Source organism: Haliotis rufescens, unplaced genomic scaffold (assembly GCF_023055435.1).
Source record: "Haliotis rufescens isolate VD_foot unplaced genomic scaffold, xgHalRufe1.0.p SCAF_20, whole genome shotgun sequence".
In the NCBI taxonomy this organism is placed as follows: domain Eukaryota; kingdom Metazoa; phylum Mollusca; class Gastropoda; order Lepetellida; family Haliotidae; genus Haliotis; species Haliotis rufescens.
In genome coordinates, this window is record NW_025963891.1 from 10690102 (window position 1) to 10712673 (window position 22572).

Below are 22572 nucleotides of genomic sequence, written 5' to 3' on the forward strand. Positions count from 1 at the left end.
GCACACCTAGACTAACGTATTGTCTCTGAAATGAACATATAGTACAGAATAAAATAGTTGTTAAATTATCTTAATAAAAATGTAATAAAAAGGAGCCCAGAGACTTTCTTCATTTTCAGATGCCGCAGAAATATAGACTTGCCAAACATTATAGACTTGCATGGGCTGTATTGGATATATTTGTATCAGGGCCTGAAAGACAGATTAATGCACACCGTAAACACAAAAACACACACACACACACACACACACACGCACGCACGCACGCACGCACGCGCGCGCACATACATACATACATACATACATACATACATACATACATACATACATACATACATGTGTATGTATATGATACTTAATAAAATGCAGCATTTACTGCGGCAGGATACTCTAGCATACAATTCAGAAATCAACACTTGGTATTAGAGGATGTATCCATTTCCCTCAAATCGATGTCAATTTGTGATTGACGAACTGTACAGAGTAGGGACAGCCAGGCACACAGTGATAGATGCTGGCTGACAGGGAGATTCGTGAAGCGAACGCAGCAGCTGGTACAACAGGTGCTTGTCGATATTAACAAGATATGATGTCACTCATTTTACTGTCTAGATGCGATAGATGAAAGGTGACGGATGACAGATACTGTTATAATCTAAAATCAACATTTAGTTGAACAAGGACATGACCAACGGAGTCTTTCATTCTCCGAGGGTAATTATTTTTTTCTTGATTATGTGAATAATTAAATGTGTATGTTTACAATAGAAATACTGGATTTATTATTTTAACATTAGGGTTCTCGATATTTTATATGTCAAACTCAAGACAAGCTCTTATGCGAAAAAATCAACGCAATTGGCACAATATGACGTTTTATCTAGTTCACAATCATTTATTTATAGACATGCATTATATCGACTGTCATCGTAATTCATAATGACAGGACGATAGGGTAGTGTAGGGGTAAAGCGTTCGCTCGTCACTCAGAAGTACCGGGTTCGAGTCCCCACATGGGTACAATGTGTGAAGCCTATTTCTGGTGTTCTCCGACGTGATATTGCTAAAAGCGGCGTAAATCCACACTCACGTATTATGAAAATGCAATATAACGTAAGCATTACAACTAATGGTCATTTAAAAGCTTTCTGTCACTTCTTTACGAGCACACAAAAACAGTGACTGTTGATTGTTACTCAACTGCCTTTGGAGTGATCGTGTTCCAGGGTAGTCATTCAAACGAGAAATATAGTGTATTATAGCGTCTTTCGAGTAGCGTACTGGATGGCCCTTTAGGGATATCACTTAAAGGGGCTCTCGGGGCGCGTACGAAACAACTTCATAATAACATCCTAACTCTTTAATATCCTGTGATTTGTAATCGGGTCAAACATAATTGATTACACCCTACCGCTTAACTCGAATTTTAAGAATGATTCCAAATCTTTATCCATATGGGATTTAATTTGAGAGGTATTGAAACGTGTTTATTTCATATTGACGTCATACATCGAGTGGTCTTTTTTAACGGATTAACGCCAGGCAAGTATATTAGCACAGCAGTGAGTACAAACTGGGGTTTATGTGCACTTTGGAAATCTTATGTTGAGGACGGTAGTCCAAATTGTTATCACGTCTCGTCACATGATGCAATCCATGTAGTAATGAGAAAGTTTCCACGTCAAGGCTGTGCAGACCAAATACGGTGATACTGCCATGATCAGACTTCAGTCCGGATATATCGATGTTCAAGGACCTTTGCATAACGTTCGATATAACCGATGTTTCGCTACGATAACGTTAGTTATTACAAGCGGTTCGTTACATCCGATATTTCGCCACAATACCAACGCTCGTAAACACTGCTCGATTGGTTGGGTATACCAGGTGTGGACTGACAATACTGTTGATACCATGGTTCTGGGTATCGAATTTGACAATTTAGGCGGAAAGACGACATCAATTTAATCGATTACTGATGAATATATGAATAAATCAGTTGAATGACAGTCTAGACAGACATATTTACCTCATTAATAACTGAATATGACCATGGAATAATCATTTTACCTCATCTACCATCATCAAAGCACCACGCCCTCGATCTAGCATCTATACATGTATCTGACAATATCCTTCAAATCTCCGCACAAACGTGTATTTATCGCAACACGTGGTGGGGATATTTAGCCAAGACCTATGCTTTTCGCTGACCTATTGTTTCGGTTGATGGCTATCGATCGACTATAAATTAGAAGCGGTGTAACTGACGCGCGCTGGTCGTCCCTCGGGGTGGACAGTGTCCAGGAGTGTCCACTGCCTGACATGCAACGCCCGGGGGCATGGGGGAGGGGTCAGATTCACGCAGCTGGTGCTAGATCAAGCGCTGATTTGAAATACCGCTATTTTCCTTTTTAGTCAAATATCTCTCGTCGTAAAGCAACGTGGTGCTGCGATAATTGTCCTTCAAGGGAGTCATCCCCGTTCAGTGTCCAAATATGGTCCAAATAGCAGAGCAATTACAAGCGAAGATTAATTATTGGAGTTGAGCCAGCGAGCCGGTCAATAAATGGCGGAAGTTGTCGGCGCGCCCCCTCCTGGGCGGGCGGGAAACTAACAACGTCATGAGAAAACTCCATTTGGTTATCAAGTCATAGAGGTGTATGTAACAGACATGACAGCGTGCGTTCCCGTGTTGCCCTGCACACCAAATGAAGATAATTCTAGTTTGCTAAGCAGCATTTGTCAACAGCGAGATAGTTATCTACAGAAGTCTCGTAATTTCACGACGTGGGTTAATGCTTCCGTTCTTTGACGTTACCGCTAAGCAAGATAGTCGGAAGACGCCAATGCGAGGAAGCGATATGTAAATATTGATATTTTTTCTCAATAAAGACACAACAATTTACGCCTACACAAGCAGTTAGGGCGTTAAATGAATGGGCCGATACTAACAAAGTGTGGGCGTATTTCTCTTACTTTATATTCTATTTATTTGGCTCACCGGAATGACGTTAGCTGATCAAACAAAATAGTTCGGTATGCGAAAGGAATTGACGGGTGATATTTAGAAGAACAGAAAATCTGGTCTTCAATAAATTATTTCCTTCTATCATTGCCTCAGCCAATATCGGAACCAAAGGACTGCGCATTCATCGGTCGGTTGTCCGAATGCACAAGTGTGCTTCAATAAGAGAAGTATTGAATTAAAAACGCGGTCAATGGGCTTGTTGGTTTATCTAAATTTATTATGAGATGCAATTCCTCACATATAACAAGATTACGACATGCCGCAAAGTGTCTATGGGTGTCTTTTGATACCTTGAAATGAGCAAGGACAACACAATCATAGAAATATGAAAGTTCAATATGCTCTTGGTTAAATGCTTTGGTTTTATTATCCGCTCAACACAATTACGACATTCCGAAAAGCAGTTGTTATCGAGTTACTTTTTTCAATAGAAAGACTGAAACTTTCCAAATGACTCCTGTTCGCTGCGGGAGTAATTCGGTCGCGTTGTCCCCGTCGCGGAGTGATACATCGATTCTGTAAATTATCTTACAAGAGCAGACCTAGTTTGAGAAACATCGAAATTGTCAACAATTGATTTGATGAGGCGGAGTTTAAAGCACGGAGAATTCTTTGGCGGCAAATTAGGCATAGTTGATTTGATTCCGACGTGCTTTTCAGGGACGAAGGATACTTGGAAAGATGATCAAGTGACTTCATCAAAGGCCATCTCTGAGAAGGGCGACTAAATGACAGTCGGCCTCCTCTGGCAGCGGCCATGATAGTAGAAATGACGTCGCGTTGGGAGCGAGATCTTGTTAAGGGTGTCATCATAAGCAATACTACTCGATAAATCACACAGGCATGTCATTGTCATTGCCTTTAGCGTGATGAAGTACCAAATTGTATATAATCACTTGCATCAAATTTAAAATAAAGTTACTTACGGTCATTTAACAACGATAGCTATTAGTACGTTCAGAAGGATTTTAGAAGTATATACAATCAAAGTAATATTATAATAACTATGTGGTGAAACTGCACGTGTTCTTTTCCTGCCATGAAATATTCAAATGCCCGTTTATCTATTGACAGCTCGGTTACTTCCGGCATATCAAATCGTTCATTTCCGCCGTGCCAAAATCAGCAAACCCTTTTGAGCTTTTCCGTGGCTGTCAAAATCAGAATGATTGATAATTACATAGAATAGGCAGATATTAGAAATTGGCGGCTTTTCCCAAACACACGGCAGTCCACATCAGAAGAAATAACAGCTTTATTGACATGCGCGGTGGACGGGGGGACAAGCATTAATAGCTGCTACAGCTTCACGTGACTTGACCGGAAAATCCCGAAGGTGGTCGATCATTTTGTGTTTGAGATTAACCTGTCAGTTACGCATTACGAGCGACGATGACAAAACGGCGTCCGCGCTGTGATGCTTTTACAAACGACGTCGAAAGGACCAGAATATAGCGCACCGAGACTAGCGAACCCTGGACCTTTCAAGCGATTGGCTTTCGGTCTGTGAAGCTGTCGGTTCGAACTGTCAAAGGAAACGCGAAGTACAGTTTCTTGTTTTCCCTTACTTATCAAACAAGTCATTCTCATTGTTACACTTACGACGTATTAGCTATGATGGATGTATTTATCCATTTCTGGTCGCAGCAGTGTCAATTTAATTGGCTTTGTGACATATCTGACGTTTTTGAAAGCATCAACATGTTCGCCTGCCGATTCATCACACGTCTCAGCACAAGGCATGTAATAAACAAGAAAATGTCGAGCGTCAAAATTTACATAACTATATTTTGGTATTCATGAGGATCTTTTTCTATTGTGGAAAGACTGGCCTTTTTTCTAAACTTATCAATTGTTATTCCGAGTGGATGTTATTTAAAATCACATCCGAGTCGACGTATTTCTCAGTTTTTGTTGTCGAGGTAATTCGTTGTTTGGTAACACTTTTCTCAGAATTTAAACATTTCAACATACCGTAAACCTAATTTTTGCGTCATCCTTTCTCTGCTTGAAAGGTAATTCATGATACAAAAACAATATCCTGTCGATTTCATAATGGCTTCTGAGATAATGCTTCCCATATGATGAGTGACAAAGTCAAAGTAAGTTGATACAAAACCTCATTTCATTTTTAAAATGACGATAGATGGCGCTATCATCAATTCATCAGTGGTGCAATAAACCTGACTGTGTGAATCTAGGCTTCCCTTAAACACATTCGTCAGAAGTTGTTCAGTTACAACACGTTCTGAGCAGGTAGAGACACGTGCATTGGCACGTGCTGGTCATGAGTGAAGGAAGAAAAGAAAAGAAGCTGAGGTTATGGTTACGGAAGCCTTTTAGGGCCATTTGTTTTGCGTTTTTTTGTGTGTTTTTTTTCTTGAAATTTCGAGATACTAACTTGACATTTAAAGATGTTATGGTGAAACTTCAAGATATTAAGTTGAAATTTCAAGATAATCATCTTGAAATTTCAAGCTAATAACTTGTAATTTCAACTAAGTATCTTGAAATTTCAAGATACAAAGTTGAAATTTCAAGATACTAAGTTGATGTTTCAAGATAATAAGTTGAAATCTCAAGATGATAAGTTGATGTTTCAAGATAATAAGTTGATGTTTCAAGATAATAAGTTGAAATTTCAAGATGATTATCTTGAAATTTCAACTTAGTATGTATCTTGAAATTTCAAAAAAAAAAAGCAAATGGACCTAAAAGGCTTCCGTGCGGTTGGGGTAATGGGTGGGAAATTGATAGTTGTGGGTGGATGGGGTCCCGTCATGGATGGAACGTTGGTTGTTATGGTTGTGTGGGTAGGGGTGGGGTGGTTGTGTGGGTAGGGGTGGGGTGGTTGTGGGGTTTGGTTGTGGATGGAACGTAAATTGGTTGCAATGGTGATGGTGTGTGGGGATGCTAACTACTCACTCTGCCCTCCTTGAACCATCAAACAATGATACGAATCTCATTGAGGACAATACAGATAAATCGTATTCCGCCGAATAAAAAACCACACCGTATTTGAAAATTGATATATATCTCTCAGTGTCATCCATTTCAAATAGTTCATATTCCCAATAATGTAAAATAGCTTTTATATGATTATACTTACCTACCATATCGATAGGAAGACAGCAATGTCATTCTCTCTTAGCTATCATATCCACAAAATATCAACACTTTCCGTAATCCCCAATGACAATGGGGTTGTAATTCACCCCAATGTCAATAGCTTCACCGCCATGCTCCATATCCAAATGGACATGACACGTGTTGCCTGCTCCAACCCACTTAGAGTAAGCCCGATCAGGCTTAAGTCGAAGCCATCAATCCAATTTCCCTATTAGCTGAGGGGAATATTTTTTTCCATTTACACCAGTCGAAGCTAAGGAGCTCGACGGGTGTAATTCAGAGAGACCGACCTCATGAAATAATCATCTGTTCTGCTGACCGGCAGATTTGTGACAGCGACCGACACCGACATTGACAACGCTGTGAATATTCCCTATCGCTCTTAACCCTGTTCAGCATGTCCGTTCTAATCGATTCGAACGATGTTTGATTGAAAACAAATTCATTATTACCAAGCAAAATTCACATTCAAATTCGTGTAATAAGCGATAATGAATTGACATGAAATGATAAATAATAAGTGTTTAGTGAGAAAATCATAATAAGCATTAAATTAAAATTTAAACTGATTAGGATATCATGCTTTCTCAATATTGTCTTCAATTAACTGTAGTGTTAGCGAGGGTTATACAAATGTCATCAATCCTACTCCTTTCACCATTAGGTTTGTAAATAACACCCATTGTCCTTGAAACAAGCTGAAAACAGGTTGTGCTTCTCACACATTTCCAAATACGATTTGTGAACTTAACACTGCAAACAACTGTTACAGAATACATCCTTCGCATGTGCTAGACATACACGACAAGCTATTATCGATATCACCTGCAACAGAGTTAGTGGACCACGCACGAGCTTAGCAAGAAATGTGACAACTCAAGGGAGGTCACTCTGATTTGGAGCTGATGAGTAACGGTGCACGCTTCATGTGTCTGTTATAAGAGAAGCTTATTTGAAATTAACAACCTGTCATGCTCCCATAAATCCCGGGCCTTATTTACTGATTGAGCCAGGGCATCTTGGTTATTGTCAGCTATGTAACTATTCCAGTAAATTATGTTTGCTGTTTAGTTTTCACGAGAGCGTTGGCAATATTATAATGTACAGCCAGTATGCATTGAATGCATTAAAATCAGCAGATGTGGTGTAGGGAGTGATAGAAATGCGTTCATTATTGTAGATGTACACTCACTGTTTAATTACCAGGCTCAGTGTACACGTATGTAAATTATCCTCTGCAAACATCGACAATAAATTTAAACTGCCCTGTCAATATATATCACTGCTGTCTGTCAAACTGATAGAGACATTGGCAGTGATGCATTGAAAGGAATATTGATCCCGCACTGTAAGTGAGAGAGAGAGGGGGAGAGAGAGAGAGAGAGAGAGAGAGAGAGAGAGAGAGAGAGGGTGGGGGGTGGGGGGTAAAAAAGAACATCCGATTCTTTCATACTATAGATAATTGGTCAGAGTGTGAATGGTTAACTTTGGGACGGTAAATGAATCGGGTGTAGTTTAAGTTCTTTTGAGTAGTATATATTATATATATATATATTTCTTGGATAAAAAGTAAACGTGTGTAATACATTTATCAATATTTTCTTATCCCTGGGAAAGAAGTATTTCGCGACGGTATAGTTTACACCCACTCGGATTTCATCCTATATGAAATAATATTTACTGTGGCATAAATCAACGAACATTTCTATGTCAGTAGGTACATGAAGTGCACATTTGATATCCACAATCTGTTAAATCACATAATGGGATTTAAAAATCGACATAATAAGACCATTATTCGACTTCTGACAATAGTACGTATAATAGGATCACAAATTACCTTAAAGTTTAATTATTGTCCCGCTGTTAATATGCAGATAATAACTGCTCATTAAATTATACATTAACCCAACGTTGGATATCGCTCGTGTCTAGACATGTTCATAAACTCCATAATGACACGATACCCTCGTGCCCCGAAATAACGCTCTCTCGGATTATATTAAAAAAAAAGGAAATGCAATTGAACTAGCATTTGTAACACAAGGGCGTGAAAATGAGGTGTAGTGTATTTGATAATCCATTCGATGCTTTCTATCGTGACATGATGTATTTTGCCAAATACGATCTGATTACCTCCCTTTCATATCGTTAGTGCGACCCCAAAATAAATATGGTGTATTTGCCGAGATTTGAGTCCCTCTTCACGCATTGACACACGGGATTTGAGGCAGGTAGCAGGGATAAGACTCGAACCCCGCTCAAACGTTAACGAAGTTCTCGAGAAAAAGATTTACACAATTTCCAGTGTTTGTCGTACAAGCAATCGCCGTATCTTTTACTGACGCCTAATCTCTTTTAATTCCTTGGTCTACAGAAAACTTTAGAAAAAACTTCGATACAATCTTTTGAAATTTAGCGTGGTGGGGACTAAGAGATTATCAGCCGTGAACGTGTTCATCAAAGCACTGTCAGAGAATGGCACTGATTGATTCAGCAAAGCGGGGGTGTATTGCCAGAATTACCCAGGGCGCGAGTTCTTTACTTTTAGCAACAGTGCGTAATTGTATACTCAATTCAAGCATGACTGGATAAAATGATACATAAACATCCAAGGGCATCTCACTTAATGATCATTAACTCCCCATGGAGTATTTTTATAAAAGAGGTGCAGCGCCCCACACTAAAGGAACAAAGAATGCATCGTACATAAATGCACTATCAATTTACTGAGATTGAAATCATTGATACATTGCAATGTATAACCACGTCATTCAAAGACTTGGTCGGTGCATTAAAGCCATGAAATATTGACGACGGAAAGTTTGCTTTGAAGATGTCGTAATTGTCCAAATTTCACACTTTAACCGTTACGGGAGAGGATTAAAGACTTCTTAATTTGCAAGTGTAACAGCTAATTCCCATTGTGTCTTATTTTGCCAGCAGGAGATCAGCAATGGTCCAGCTCATCACCATGCAGGGACCATAAAACAGAGACACGAAAGTATTGGCAGTCAGGCAGGTCACGCTGACCCAACGTTGAATTACAATCCACATGGCGTCGTAAAGTGGCGCGAGGTGCCGGGATGTCGCAAACAGCGGGCAGTGTCGTAAAAGAAAGATCAGTGGTCCACTAACCGTGATGTTTATAACTGCTTAGTTGAGTTTACAAATTACACCCACTTGCTAAATCTCCCGGCCTAGGAGGCGAGACGTTAACCTAGTACCATAATCCGTCACGCTAGATGCACACTGATATTACGACATGATCGCCAAGTATTTGACCGCTTAATAAGTTTACCTTTGCTTAAACCCATATGACAATAACGGTTCACGCCCTTTATTAAAAGAGTGAATATTAATAACACAACCGTATTAATAGAAATGTGTCAATGACGTAAGACATAAATAAAACAAAAAGCCGTTGAATAAATACGAGTATTTTGTTCTAAGCACAATAACCACCATATTGTGAAAATGATCAGATAATTTGTTCACCTTACGATATCATTACCTGAAGAAGGGATAAAAAGTAGTCCTGAGACGTGTATGAATGATAAAGAGGTTATTATCCATGGGGGCGGTCGGGTAGCCAAGTGGTTAAAGCGTTCGCTCGTCACGCCGAAGACCCGCGGGTTCGACTCCCGACATGGGTACAATAGTAGACATGGGTAGAATAGGTCTTCAGCAACCCATATTTGCCGTAAAAGGCGACTATGCTTGTCGTAAAAGGCGACTAACGGAATCGGGTGGTCAGGCTCGCTGACTTGGTTGATACATGTCATCGATCCCAATTGCGTGGATCGATGCTCATGATGTCAATCACTGGATTGTCTGGTCCAAACTCGATTATTTTACAGACCGCCGTCATATAGCTGAATTATTGATGAGTGCGGCGTTAAACAACAAACAAACAAACAAACTGTGCAGGGTTGCGTCCCTTGAGTATGCCAGAAACCTATTATTATTGGTTTGAATCCCGTTTAACTCCGATTGTTTCTAGGTTTGTCAGAACCATACCTGTGCTCGTGGGTTTCACCAAAGTGGTAAACATCTGAGACTTGCATCACTATCCACATTAAGCTAACACGCCGTGATATAACTGGAATACTGTTCACAGCGGCGTTAAAAGACAATTCACTCTTGACAGAAGCGAAAACCTTTCATTAGTCTTGGAATGCGATATTTTAGGAACAACAGTAAGACGCAAATCACTGATGAAGAAGCTAATTGATTCAGAACGTAGAAACATCATAACAGATATTCACGACGACTGGAATCCGATACCAGATAAATCTGGATCCATAGCAAAGAGATTTCTTAAAAACAGTCTCCGAGCTTACGGGGTGCATATTACATGAAGCTCATGAAACGAGTGAAGAACCTTTGATTTGCGCAAAGGCTATTAGAGATGACATTATACTTATTTACAATAAACGTAACCTGCGTCGCATGGCATATTCTACTTGTGGAGTGTTTATCGCTAGTCTGTGGCGAGTGTTGCTTGATAAGCCAAGCTGTTTATGGAATAAAATGTCGTTTTATATGATAATTGTAAGTTATAAAATATGACGTTAAATGTTGTATTTATGGCATGGGCGACTGTCACTGAATATTTAAGTATTTATGATGTGGTGTTATGCGCGCTGCCCCCCGTTTGAACAAATAATTGGACTTCAAGGCCATTGTTTCGATGTTCCAAGCTGAAGAGTTGGGTTTAACGTCGCTTTTAACAGTATTCCAGTTATATCACGGTGTGTCAGCTTAATGTGGTAAGAAAGCCTGAAGTGATGCAGGTCTCAGACGTTTACCACTTCGGTGAAACCCACAGGTATCATGCTGACAAACCTAAAACATTATCGTGATCGTGGCGAACCGGGATTCGAACCCACAATCAAGGTTTCTGGCGTGCCAAAGGGACAAAACTCTGCACAGCAAACTGCAGCCTTATGGGCCCTGGCCACCTGTGTCCCTTCTCGACTTAAGTAAGCGGCCACGGGTGGCAATCCATGTGCAGCGTTGTGATCTTTGGTGGGTCGGATCCATTTGTCTTGTGTTCGAATCCCAGGTATGTTCTAATTATGACCCTTGATTTGATAGAAATTACCCTTACCCATGGGTTTCCGCAACGTGGGAATCGATCCCACGGCCAGCACAGCTAAGGGATAACTCTGCAGAACAAAATACGACCTGTTTCGACGCCGATTTTGACCCTAATAATAATAACAGTGAGTGAGTGTGTGAGTTTGGTTTAACGCCGCTTTAACAGTATTCCAGTTATATCACGGCGTGTCAGCTTAATGTGGGAGGAAAGCCCGAAGTGATACAGGTCTCAGACGTTTACCACTTCGGTGAAACCCACGAGCACGGGTATGGTGCTGACAAACCTAGAAACATAATCAGGGCGAACCGGGATTTGAACCCACAATCATAGGTTTCTGGCGTGCCCAAGGGACACAACTCTGCACAGCGAATCGCGGAGCCTTAGACGACTGGGCCACCCTTGCCCCCAATAATAATAACATCATGGACATGCACGTAGGCGTTTGTGCTTCATTTTCACCACACAGTACACACTAAAGACAAATGTAGACATGACGGATTTGAAAGAATATGACATCTGCAAAATGTTGTCGAATAAAAATCACATATAATGCAATAGGACCCACGTGCACTGTGCACCTAAAGCACATTCATAAACCGCCGGGCAAACGAACGTACACACCTATGTTTGATGGTGGTCAACAATAAAACAAACAAAAAATGGTTATTCGATGGTCATGTATTTGATATAGGTATCATAGTTTGTAATGGACCTTATATTTGTAGCGTTTCGGCGATTGTTTTCAGCCTAGTACCGTTTCATAACGTATAATGTTTTTGGGTTAAATCCAATTTTCAAGTGATACTTTAGTTTGCTCGATAGTTTAGTTCCGAGAATATTGACGCATTAAAACTTTAAACTAATGACAATATTTAAATACAACTGACAAATAATAAGCTATCGATCTTCAGAAGGACTGACGAGGAGGCAGCAGACTTCGTGAAATAAGCGTCGGGATTAGTGCAATTGATTGAAATTGACATCACAACGTTGATCGGTTTACATTTCACGTGGTGCAACTAGCCAGAGGGGACACATAAATATTATATTTGTCTCATGAAAACTGTCACAGTGCGAGGCAAAGCTGTTCAGCTATGTAAAACAGTACCGTAGTTCAACAGGACCGAGGTATGACGAACTCTCATGTCAATCAAGTTGCCCTCGCAAATGACAGGGTCAGATTCAAGAAATTAACAAGCCATTGACAAATAACATGCCTCAGCTGACACCTGACGGGGAGACAGAACAATCTTGTGAGGCCACCTGTGTGTGGTGCTTACATAAATATATTATTAAACTGTTTAATTACAAAGGTTTTCTTTAGAATTCGGAGTCAATTTCAAATATGTACACCACGTTTTAGAAGTAAATGTCTCCCTGTGCCTATCTCAGTTTGTCCGGTGAAGGGAATAGGAGAAGAATAAACAGACGAATTAAGCCACCATCCACTCAGATGATGAAATGTATTTGATTTCGCAGAAGAATATGTTTGATGTTTGGGTGTCGCGTATATCCGCAGGTGGCGGAATGAGACGAGAGGGGTACCTTGACTTGTTATCATCAGTTTCAATTAGCAAATGTAAAAATATACCAATCCTTGGGTCACAGGGTCACTCGGAAACAGAACCCGGGATCACCTGGCGACGCGGAGCAATGTCTTTATATACCGTTACAGGGACAAGAGAACTTGTTCTCGGTGACCTTACAGGGGTCAATGCACTTGACTTCCGTGTGGAATTAAACAAGGTAATCTCCTAGGTCTTCTACTGTTATGTCATGGCGGACTGCGGTGCAAATACGCTGAAACACGACCCCTGACTGTTACTTGTTTCAGTTTAATTAGTACATACACATTAAATTATCATTTTAATGACGTGTTTTTCCAAGATTTAAAGATGAACTGTGTTTTACGAACTGTTTCACTATGAGACACCTATTTCCAGTCTGTATGTTATAATTACTTCATATGTATCTGGGTCTATTGGGGTAGGTGTTGACTATTGATTTTGTGTTCAACCTTAGTTACCAGACACACAATGTCGGCCCTGACTGATATGAATCAAACCTGCCGGGAGTGACATTTATCCCGGGTGGCCCAGTCGTCTAAGGCGCCGCGGTTCGCTGTGCAGAGTAGCGTCCCTTGGGCACGCCAGAAACCTATGATTGTGGGTTCAAATCCCGGTTCGCCCCGATTATGATTCTAGGTTTGTCAGCACCATACCCGTGCTCGTAGGTTTCACCGAAGTGGTAAACGTCTAAGACCTGCATCACTCCCGGCTTTCCTACCACATTAAGCTGACACGCCGTGATACAACTGGAATACTGTTAAAAGCGGCGTTAAACCCAACTCACTCACTCACTCTGACATATTAGATCAGTTGCAGATACGTTCAAACAAGTTTAAGTGGTAACTGTATGTATGCTCTATATTCGTTTATGCTGACACTGTGATAATTATTGGTCTACATTGTGTGGTGTGCTAAACAATTTGCCACATCTTTATTGCATCGAAGTTTAAATTGGTTAGAAAGAAATATAACTTAAAGAAGGCAAATTCATGCGTCTTATTTACTGCAAATGTATCTAATCGGTCACATGTTTGCAAAAGAATTGTATTCGAAAGAAATGTATCCCTTTATTGAAATTGATTGGACATCTGTTGCACGAGGATCAGCGAGTAGATATGTATTAATTTCATTTGTGAAGGCTGCTGGCCGATCATCTCATCACTTCCTCCAGCTGAGCGTGATCAGTGCGGGTCTCGCGGCATGAAACTGTTACCCACTGAGACAACGCAAGTTACTGAGCGAAATGAATTACAAAAATATCGAATCCGCAACGGAATTCAACTCTCGCCTTTGCACTACGCGACGTCACACCCTTGGAGTCTCGCGAGAATTGAAAGATTGTGAGTTATACCGTGACCCCACGGAGTGCCTCGTCTATTTTGGGGATGATTGTCCGCAATAACGCGATAATTGAACGAAGCTTAACGAGAGCATAAAAGTCGTTATATAACGCCTGTGGACCGGTAACGGTTAATTGTAGATTGTAGCCATGCAAAGGAGAATACAACGAGGTATCATTATAGTATATCGTGATATCTGAATTTAATACTGCCCCTTTACGCTTGCTTTAAAAGTCCACATTGATGTCAGAAAAGACCTTTATGAAATCGTTTATGGCTGCTCATAAACCTGATTATTTTGGTTAGTCAGCTGTTTTCAAAGGATTATATTATACAAGACGTTGAGTTAAATAAAAAATACATTCCAGAGGCATTCAGTCTGATATCGAACGGATGCATTTTTCCTTTCGGAACAAAAGCGAATTATTTTATTGAAAAAAAACTGGATTTGGAATTGAACGCTATTAACGAAGCGCTAGCTGTGACAAGACCTGTCAAATGCAATATGACACCCACATGCCAAATCTTTAGACGGAATTTCATATGAATTACCTAAGGATAATGGAATGTCGATAATGCCTATCTTCTTTGAATCCTCGTTGACGCGTTTCCAATGGCATTTCAAATGAAAAACACAGCGGTATCTTTTTTCAGCTACCGTATTTACTCACACAGACATTTTCGAGATAATGTATAGTACTGCTGCATTAGTGCTCAAAATAATCTTCCCCTCGATCAAGATGTGTCACATGAGAATAACGCATTCGGTTTCATAGACGTTGCATGGCAAAATGAAAAATATAGATCTGACCGGAGCTTCTACATTTAGCAACCAGATCGGAAAACTTCGCGATGTGCTTATTTATAGATATGCAAGTCTTCCAGATATTTAATACTTCGAGATATGTGATACTTCGAAATGTGCAATAATTCGAGATCAGGGAAGGCATATATATTCAATCTGGGTCGTACAGCCTTGTTCGTGTCACAGTCGCAGTTGAGAGGATGTCTGTTTTGTCTGGTACTGTATGTCACCCGTTTCATCAACTAGTTATTTTGAGAGCGAAAAGGAAGAAAGACTTTATAAGTTTCTCAGAAAAAAGGTGCATGCTACTCAAAAAATATTAAAGAACGCCCGCCACAAGAAGTTCAAGAACACCCGTTTCTTTCATATAACTGTAGTTAATCTGCCATGCTATGCAATGCCAGAATATATGTAGTAATGTTAGCCTTGCTCCAAGGCTTTTCAGAAAGAACAATCAATGGAAGTGTAGTAATTCTATCCTCCTAATAGGCAAGTCTTGGTATATGGACAGTATTCCAGTCTCTTGAAGGGACAACTTGTTCTTATCATTTACATAATCTTGAAATATGATTTAAACTAATAAATATTGCCTCAGAGACTTGTGCAAGTCTATAGCAATGTGAAAGCATCGGATGTTCCTTAACTTCTTTTGAGTTGCATACATATTAAATGTAGTTCGACTCGTTGACTTCATGCAGCCACCAGGACCTATTACCTCTGTTTATTTCATTGCCCCACCAATGTCCTGTGGCTCACATTGATGTGATGGAGTTCACGACTGAGTGCGCCCTTTCAGACTGGTTGTTTCTCACGTATTGCCAACCGATATGTTTATGTGATTTTACAAATTTCCCCACTATAGATATTGCGGCATCCTCGTCTCCATTGTGAAATGCCCATTCAGGATGCGATCATAAAAGACACACATCACGATAGAGTGAATCTTCACTTTAAGAAACAAAGTTCGATAAAAAGTCATTTTGAGCCAAATAAAGGTTGATGTTGGAGGTTTTACGTCAATTGTTATCCACATAAAAGCTGAATGAATTTATGCATCAATTCAGTATCGATTGGGATCTCGAAGAGCAACCGGAAGCGGAAATGTTGCCCGTGGCTACGGTCGAGCGGACCTGAAAGAAGACACCTTGTCACGTGGTGTCAATCTACTGGTCTCCCGAGGCGACCGGTTTGTACCGGGACAATGGCTGCCGAGATAATGGCTCAACTTGAGGAAATGTGACTGCTGCATTATTCTACATTTGATAGGATTTACTGTAAACATGGTGAGAGGGCTGGTTTAGTGTGTCCGGGGAATATTACCAGGCTCTTTCCTGATTGCCGGGATTTTCAAGTTTGACGTTACCTTTTATTACAGTTTATGTTGTAACGGAAGGACTAAACAATACCGATCAAAATAAGTTAGGGAATATGAATATTTTTTTCTGAAATTGTCGGCTGAGTCTTCACTACAACATTCAACATTCATGATCCCTAACTTTTTTTTGTCAGTATAAAAGCCCACGTAACACAACAATGTCTACACTTATCACATTGCATTTGTCAAATTCAGCTTCTTTAGATTATGAGTATGGCTTCATGGATCAGCATCTTAAGAACTGATCCGCAACAAAACTAAAAGGCGGTGCTTATACAACATTCAGTGCCACAGAAAATCTTTAATAAAGTTGGGAGACATGTGAAAGGCATTTCCAAATGTGACGCATCAGTGACAAAAATTATGTCAGATGCAATTCCCTATTTTGACCACATGGCTTGTTTTCCATGTAAACATTTGATTTGCCTTTGCATGTGTTTGTGACGGGTGCCATCGGAGTGACAGTGATATAGTCGGAATCGTACAGCGGAATCTACTTTTATCACAGATTTCTCATGATTATGGAAATGGTTAAATTTATTCATATTATATTTGTCTAACAAATATCTAAAGTGTTTATAACCTCTGTGACACCATTAATAGCATTTCAAAGAATACATTCATATTTAACTATTTGCGTTTGGGGGGTTTAGCTGTAAAACTGACACCGACAGGTGTATCGCCTGTAGTAGCATAGTCTGAAATACATGTATCCCTTTACAACGTTGCTAAAGGGCTGTGAATACGCACCCACGCATCTAAACATCAGATTTCTAAGTGTTGAACAACCTAAGCACTGCGTATCAAGCACGAGATATCGTACTCATGTCTTCTCACGTATCTCCCGTTGGCAGTCATCCGCTGTGCCGGGCAGTGAATGAAGATTTACCGGGCTCATCAATCAGTTGTGTTAGCTACGCACGGTCCACGCTATAAACTAACTGATAAGAGCCCTGAACATGACACGCTAATAAATATAGACACATAACATTAACCTTGACTAACATCTAGTCTCTCAAATGAGCATATTTTACCAAAAAAAACAGTTGTTAAATTGTTATAAAATATAATAAAGAGGAGCCCAGAGACTTTCTTCATTTTCAGTACTGCAGTAATCTAGACTTGCCAAACATTATAGACTCGCATTGGCTGTATTGGATATATTTGTTTCAGGGTCTGTATGACAGACTAAATGTAATTATATATTGATGTAAGAAACGGTGACAAAAACATTTCCATTATCATAACATGTTTTATTAAAAACAAAGTTTATTGTGCGATTCCTATATAACAAACATGTGTCTGTGAATCAGCATCAAATAGGGATGATACCAGGTGTTAGAGAAAAGATGAACAAATGTATTTTACAAACAAGGGGGTACCTTTATAGATTAAATCGGAGTAGAATACTGTCAGTCACACCATCCAAACAAAGACAGGGATGAAGGCTATAACAACATGTCGTGCTTAATTATGACCGTGGTAATGATAGATCAACGTGATAACACAGATGATGGGAGAAAATGTATGCATTTTAACGGGAATTGTTTTGATTGTGATTCTTATGTGAGGCTACTGTCAATATTACCAATCCGTCAATAAGGTAAACGTTTAATCTTTTTCTTATAATGACCTAAAAGTAGGCGACAGATCGAATAAATTTGTTTTCTCTATATAATGACAATATTATTGTTCGAATAACACAAACGATGGAAGAACATGTATGCATTTTAACGGGAATTGTTTTGATTGTGATTCTAATGTGAGGCTGCAGTCAATATTAACCAATTCGTCAATAAGGTAAAAGTGTATTTTTTTCATAATGACCTAAAACTAGGCGACAGATCGAATAAATTCGTTTTCAGTATATAATGACAATATTATTCCTGATACAAACTAAGATATTGTACAAAAACCACTGTTGTTGACACAGGAACGTCGCGGTGACGTCACTGTATGCCAATGACGCCAAAACCATCATTAGATTGGCTAAGCCGGGACAAAACCTTCGACTACCTCTTTCAGCACTCATTGAACAAACAGGGCGACTGCACAATGTCAATTTGCCGTGAAATACGAAGTTAACACGAAGCATGGCTCTAATCTGCTCAAACGCTGTCAGAATGTAGCAAACAGTCTCCAGGAAGAGTGTCCACACCAGGAAAGGTGGGGTTTTCATTCCTACGGCTTCTTAAATCCGATAGCCCGCTGTCGGCCTATATGATATGACGACTTTCAGAGCATACCAAGGGGTATGTCCTACGTATTCCCGGCGTGCTGGTCGGTCGGAGATGTAAAAAAATGTCTAAACGCGGAAATGTCAAAATGCTATTTACATAACTGGTGGACTAAACCCAAATCAAATATCTGCTTTTTTGCCATTTATAATTACACCGACAATTATTTTTTTTAAGGATATTGACTTTTGTTCTGTTTGTTGTATACTACAGAAAATGTCATGAAGCTGTGGTATTACAGTGACAGTGGCTAACGTCAGCGCCTGGGACAGCCCAACAAACAAACCTGGTGGTGATAAGTTACCTGTACGAGAGAGAGAGAGGGGGGGGGGGGGGGGGATTAACAGAGAGAGGGGTTGCAAGGAGAGGGAGAGTGGGGAGGGAGTGAGGGAGAGGGAATGAGGGATAGAGAGAGGGGAGGGAGTGGGGAATAGTGGGAGACGGAGGGAGGAGAGAGAGAGCGGGAGAGGGAGCGGGAAAGAGGGATAGAGAGAGAGAGGAGGAGGGAGGGAGACCGACGAGAGGGAGAGAGCGAGAGAGAGGGAACGATTGAGGGAGAAAGAGGTTGGGGTGCGGGAAGGAGGGAGAGAAAGAGGGAGTGGGGAAGGAGGGATAGGGGGGGAGAGATAGAAAGAATTTAAGATAGAGGGATGGATTCAGGAGAGTGGGGAGCGACGGCTTGGGGGGAGGGGGAGAAGACGGGAGGAGGTGAGTAGTTGAGAGAGAATTACCTGGGGAGAGGCCTAATCTGTATCAACCCTGATTAAAGTGCCTCGTTCATAAAGAAGAATATTCATAACATCGTCGTTACTTCGTTGTTTGTATTTATAACGTACACGCCAAGCAATTATGTACATAGTGTATATATAGTAGTTAGATATATATGGCCAAATAAAGTCAAGTAACAATATATGTCTGAAGCCTCTGAACATGTAACTTAGGTTCCGGATATATCAACTAACTCCGCAAGACATATTAGTCACAAACCGGCGAAGGTGGACACCAAGTTGAACAAAAGGGTGGGGGTAAAACCACCTTCGAAGCCGAGAAACCAAACAATTTCCACATTTTATCATTGAGAACCTTAAACTCTATTTCACGAAAGACGGAGTTCTTCGCCAACGTACATATAGGTTTGGCATGCACGCCATACAGAGTAGAAAAAATGCAATGTTTTTTTTCTATAGAAGTTTAATAAAAATCCTCACCATCGTCACGACAGCAAATGCCTTAATTGAAACTTTCCACAATACCAGCTTTAACAATCCTGTAAATTGACCCGCTGCCCGTATGATCCTTTGTCAAATTTAATTGGTCATTACCAAATATTAGTTTCGTCGCCAATACCTTAAAACTGAGGAATTTCTTGCCTGTAAACCCTCTTTTAACTTTCAAATATACTCTCCTCCGCAGAATGAAGCATGCAGTTGGCGAATTGATGATTGTCCTTCCTAAAATAATTAATCATTTAGATATGATAATGATCATGATAATAACATGGCACATGTGGGGTTTTTTTCAAAGTAATTCCAGTGCATTTTCTTCTGGTTCTTGACCAGGTCCCGTGATAAGCGAGATGGTCGTGTATTTTATGAATGGATACGTGTACACTTCATCGCGAGCGACACACATAGCATGACAACTGCACACGCCCCGGGCCAACACCGACCTGGGGATATGCGAGTGAGGAGTGGGTTTCCGCAAATACCACCGCTTGCAATAAACTGGGGAAGATTTCATTGGTTGTGTCAATAATTAAACCACGTCTTACGTCACACTGTAGTTGCCCATGTCAAATTGTTGCACCCTGAAACCCGCACTGTGGTATAATTATAAAGTTGGCATGATAATCTTTACAAAATTACCGGTATAGTATGCATTAATTGAAATAGTTTTCGAAGTTTGACACGATGGGGTAAATTGTCTTCTGAAACAAGTTGGTACACCTATGTTATTTTTACATTTTATTCTGTGTTGGCATCAAACATGTTCACTATCGTATTCAAATAAACATCGTACGCCTGCGTGGTCTCGTGGTAGAGCGTCTGCCGGGCGAGCGGGAGGTCCGGGTTCGATCCCCGTGACATTAAAAGATTGCATTTGTTACTCTGCCTGGAGCTCGGCATTAAATGGCTAAAACAAGGTCGGCTCGGCTGATTTTATTGTGCCAGCCGACTGAGATACCACGCCGCAGTTCAACACGAATACCCCACTCAGACAGAGTACACTGACTCAGAGACGACCAGTTCTTGTTTTATCCTGAGCGCCAGGCAGGGTAACAACAAGAACCATATTTTAAGACGCGCCCGGGGATCGAACTACAGACCTTCCCTCTCCGGGCAGACGCTCTATCCACTGACCACGGAGACAATGATGTGTACCGGTTTAACATTAATTAGTAACGGACGTTTTTATTCTGAAATCTACAATACATCAATTACTTTCTTGAAGACATGTACTTGGGTATATTTTCTCAGTCAGCAATGCAATGTCGAACAGAACTTCAAGCTAAACAACTGCGAATGCCTATAATCGAATTTCGAAGCCGAAAACCAGTTTGTAATGGAGAACACAAATTCTGTTCACATATAGATATTATCTAACTTCTGACTTCTAACATGAAATATACATGAACATGCTTGTTCTTTCATTCGTGAAATATACACGACATTAGCATGAAATATACATGCTTGTTTTCATGGGTGAAATATACACTGTTTAGGTGACAAGCAGAAAACCATGACACCGGACATCCGATCTGACGAGTCGTGAGCTGGGGACCTGACTCGTATCTATCTCTCAGGGGTGTTCAGTGAAATTACTATGATTGATTAGGTATATTTCTGTACTCTGTGCCTTACTCATATGTAAACACGTAAATGACTTTGCAAACTCATGGGCGCTTGGATTGGGTTGGGTTGATGAATGAAGCCTTTGAAGGCTGTGGGTGTTTCAACGGCAAAAATACTGAATCTCCATTATGTGCCGAAATTCCATAGGCCGTAAAAGGCCAAATAGTAAATCAAAGTACGTGTATATGAATGGATAACTGAAAATCAACAATGACACCAGGTGTTCGCGAGAAGTGTAGGCGTGTTCTGTTCACGTTCTTATGGGTGTTGAAGTAGATTTGGACGGTCATGAGTGAGTGTGGTTTTACGACACTTTTAGCAATATTCAAGCAATATCACGTCGATTTCGACCCGTTAAGATCCGGGGTAGAACAGGCGTTCAGCAACCCATGCTAGGGGTACATGTGATGGTACATAATTTCTGAGGTTGGTGAGGTGAGTATTTACTTTAATATGCCGACGTGCATGCACGTGGGTGTAAATCTACAATTGTCCGGACGAAAGACGGTTTAATTGTGCTAGCCCACATAGACACCGAGCCGACCAGTCCTTGATTTATTCCCATCATGCCGAGAGCCAGGCAGGGTAACAACAAGTACGTCTTTTGGTGGGACGCGGCCGGGGATCGAACCACCAACCTTCCGCTCTCCGGACACACGCTCTTATCCACTAGACCATAGATGCAGTCTCCGCATCGTATATTTCGTTGGTTGTATGTTCGTTTTAACAGGGGGTGTTTTCGACGTTGGGACCAATAAAATGTGTTTATGTATTTGTGAACATCCTGTCTGTTTACTTAACAAGATTAGATAATGTCACATATAGCAATAATCAACCTTAACAAAAAAAATCTTTTAAAAAAGGTGCTGCAGTGACTATTAAGCCTGAGTGTGTGTTATTAAATCGATGTTCACAGAGTCGTTAGCACAGTAATCTCTTCAAATATAATTACACACATCCGTTGTGCTGGCATGTTAACTCATTGTTGAAAGTGACGTGTTAAATATCCCATACAACCTTATAATGACCGGGGTAGTTAAATGTGCAAATGAATAACTTTAAAAAGTTCAAATCGGAACCAAAAAAATAAATTTGGCACTGAAGTCGTGATTATTCCATAAATGGAGTACA

General features: G+C 40.4%; 1 protein-coding gene across 1 annotated transcript in view; it reads right to left on the reverse strand.

The window, feature by feature from the left end:
• LOC124131325 (neurogenic differentiation factor 6-B-like) overlaps positions 1–22572 on the reverse strand; it is a 49234-nt gene that overhangs the window by 21000 nt on the left and 5662 nt on the right. The window lies entirely within an intron of this gene.